Genomic DNA, 1090 nt, shown 5'->3' with positions numbered 1-1090 from the left:
TCATAGTCCTGGGTGACTCTAGAATCCAGGGGCAGACTGGCTATCTCACTTCCAGGAAGAATTCCAGGGGGGGCATTGATTAGGAGTGCTGCTAGCGAGTAGGGCCAAGCCCTGGGAGCTCTGGGTACACTCAACTCAAACAGGGCCAGCAGCTCCCAGTTGGGGAGTGTTGGTTTGCCTGTGGTCCCCTTCTGCACCACCACAGCAGGCCAGGGGAGGGACGGTGGCTCAGCGGTAGAGCAGCTGCTTGGTAAGCAGAAGGTCCCAGGTTCAATCCCCGGCATCTGCAACTAAAAAGGGTCCAGGCAAATAGGCGTGAAAAAAACACCTCCGCTTGAGCCCCTGGAGAGCCGCTGCCAGTCTGAGTAGACAAGACTGACTTTGATGGGCCGAGGATCCGATTCAGTAGAAGGCAGCTTCGTATGTTCATGGCTGAACCAGAGGAAGTGCAGAAGAAAGCCGCGGTGAGCCAAAACTTGGCGGCACCTGAGCTGTGGGTTCTTGCAGTACTGCAGAGGCACCAATCATGGGTTTAAGTTATGGGTGGGTATTTGGAGGGGGGATTTACAGTACAAATAGTTTAGCGGTGGAATCAGCTGCCTTGAGAAGTGGTGAGCTCCCCCTCACTGACAGTCTTTAAAGAGCGGCTGGACAAACACTTGTCAGGGATGGTTTAGGCTCAGGGTGGCCAAACTGTGGCTCAGGTGCCATGTGTGGCTCTTTCACACATATTGTGTGACTCTTGAAGCCCCCACTGCACCACTGGCTGGCTTGGAGAAGGCATTTGTCTCTTTAAATCATTTTGCCAAGCCAGCTGCAGCTTGGAGAATGCATTTAAACTTCGAGTTGCTTTCTTTCCACTTCTGTATGTGTGTGTGTGTGTGTGTCTGTCTATCTATCATATTTCTATCCTCCCTCCCTCCCTCCCTTCCTCCCTCCTTCTGGCTCTCAAACATCTGACATTCATGTCTTTCAGCTCTCACACATCTAACATTTATTCTGTGTTGTTCTGACATTAAGCAAGTCTGGCCACCCCTTCTCTTTGGGTTTGGCTAGATGGTCTGAATGTCCTCTGTGATTCTGTGGGTAC

This window comes from Heteronotia binoei, chromosome 11, assembly GCF_032191835.1.
Source record: "Heteronotia binoei isolate CCM8104 ecotype False Entrance Well chromosome 11, APGP_CSIRO_Hbin_v1, whole genome shotgun sequence".
Classification (NCBI taxonomy): Eukaryota; Metazoa; Chordata; class Lepidosauria; order Squamata; family Gekkonidae; genus Heteronotia; species Heteronotia binoei.
The sequence above is the reverse complement of the archived record's forward strand: the minus strand, read 5'-3'. Positions refer to the sequence as shown.